General features: G+C 38.9%; 1 non-coding gene across 1 annotated transcript in view; it reads right to left on the bottom strand.

The window, feature by feature from the left end:
- Positions 1–2,500, bottom strand: part of LOC113824446 (uncharacterized) — an 81,795-nt gene that overhangs the window by 76,881 nt on the left and 2,414 nt on the right. The gene's annotated exons all lie outside the window — the stretch shown is intronic.

The following is a 2,500-nucleotide window of genomic DNA, read 5'->3' as shown; positions in this document are numbered from 1 at the left end:
AAAATACAGCTTCATATCACAATATACTTCCTCGTGACATTTCAAATGAAATAGATATTACTGCATTACATAACTCCAAACTAGATTTCCCATGTATACTTACGCCAACAACCCCCATCCTCCATCCCTCCCCGTTCAGACTAATCCTCACAAGAGAAAATATAAGAAGATAGAAAAGATAGAAAAAGATAGCGGTATATATTAGCTGGGAGAGACATCCCCCCCCCCCCCCCCGCCCCCGCTTTTTTGTGTGATTTCCATTTTATCAATCTGTCTGTCTGGTAAATCTATCTGCTTATTAAGTTATCGAGAACAGGAGTAAAATAGAAAAGGGATTGTGAGACACAGTGCATGGACTATATGTGCGTCTGTATGTATGTGTATATACATATATATATTTACACAAAAATACATACACGCACATAAACAAATATATGTATATAAATATGTTTGTGTGTATATATACATACATATATATATACATATACATATATATATATATATATATATATATATATATATATATATATATATATATATATATATATATATATATATATATAAGGTGTGTGTGTTTGTGTACACACACACATGTGTGTGCGCGATCGCGCATGTGTGTGTGTTTTCTCATGTGTTTGTGTGTGTTTGTATATGTATTTTCTCATAAATGTGCGCATGTGTGTGTTTTCTCATGTGTGTGTCTTTTCTCACAAAAGTGTATGTGTGTTTTCTCACATAAGAGTGTGTGTTTTCTCATATGTGTGTAATTAGAATTGCGGTAAAAAATATTACTAAAATCTCCATCTCATCACAACATAGCTAAACACATACAGGATAAAACCAGTCTCGGCCACACACATAGAATACACATCTACAAGGATGCAAACACCCAAGTGCAATTATCAGTCACCTGCAACGACCCGCAAGGCTATCTTGAGTCGTTACGTTAACTAGCGGTCATAACTCACGTCGTCCTCCTTGAAATTAAGGTCGTTGCCATGAGCAATAACTGAATGACATTTCACATTGCATCATGCAGGGAAACGGAGGAGGCGGATCGTCTGAGTTTTGAAACTTTACGATTATCAGAAAATAATATTTCATCGTTTTCTATTTACTGTTACATAAAAATATGTTCATATTTGTATCTATACATTCATGAAATCATTAATTCAGTCCAGAATGTATTTATTGTTTATCCATGCATTAATTCATATGCGGTTATTGATTTATTTATTTAGTATCAGGTGCAACAGTCTGCAACATGATATATTTCATTGCTCAGACACAAAATTCATCTTGAATGCATGACAACGAAGAATGTATGAAAGTATGTCATTTTTCACATGAAGTCGTATTAATCAGAGAACTTAAATAGCAGATTTAAAAGGTAGCTGTGTTGTAAAATATATTTAATCCCAATACAGTTCATTTGCCCCGTCCTCGGCAGTGGCTGTGGTTGATATACAACTTTGTTGAATTAACTTTACTTTTAATGGTGCAGCGAATCTGCATTTACTAATTACACATTTATTTCTGCTCTGCTATCTACACCACGACGCACTTCCTTTGTTGCTGTTTTCGCCCTGTTATCTGATGCGCAAGGCACGAATAAAAGGGGACGGCTCAAGGCTCCATTCCCGCAGAGGTTGTAAAGACGAGGGGCGTGAACGTGCCTCGTTGTATATCTCGAAGTCGTTCACCATATTCCTTCTTCTTCTCATTTTCGCATTTGCTGCGCACCGACTTCATCTCCTGAGTGCGGTTGCTCGATGCTACAGAATTGAAAATCTCGAAGAATGCCATCTGTTCCCGAACCCAGAACCCGCTCGCACGCACGTCCAGGAGGGGGTCGTTAGCAGTGTTAGTGGACTATCCAGCGAGTAGTTGGTCCGCGCGTGGACATGACGGGACGCTGGCTCGACCCTGACGCTGGGACATGCCCCTCCCAGCGTTCGTGTCACTCCGTCCCTCACCTCTCGGCGCATGCAGATTACCCCCCTTCTTCTTGGATGTCATGGCTTGGCTGGGGTCAAATGGCGACCTACACGTACAGAATTCCCGGAGCAATCAATTGACCAGTTATAACCTAGGTCTGTAGCATCTATGGGTATGTTTGTTCTGGCTAAAACATTTTGTTTTAATTGGTGAAATGGTTAAGCAGCTTGGGACAGCGATTTCTGGGGCCATTTCCAATTTTCTTATAATTTCCTCTGATAAAATGTGTGATCGTTTCTTGCATGTCTGCTTCCTATTTGGTATCCCTTTGTTTTTGATAATTACCTTTCTTGTTTTCTTCTGTCTGGCTGTGTGTGGTTTGTGCTTCAATGAACATGGTGAGGCTGGCTGTGAACTTAATGGAAAATCAAAATTCCGTGTTTGCAATTTTGAGTTCGTCATACCAAGGCTGCGGGTGTGGATCTCTCTTTGGCTGTTGGATTTCGCCTGCGTGATAGTGCTGGCAATATATATATATATATATATATATATATATATATAT

The sequence above is a fragment of the Penaeus vannamei genome, chromosome 12, assembly GCF_042767895.1.
Source record: "Penaeus vannamei isolate JL-2024 chromosome 12, ASM4276789v1, whole genome shotgun sequence".
NCBI classification, from domain to species: domain Eukaryota; kingdom Metazoa; phylum Arthropoda; class Malacostraca; order Decapoda; family Penaeidae; genus Penaeus; species Penaeus vannamei.
This window is presented reverse-complemented; position numbering and strand designations above follow the sequence as displayed.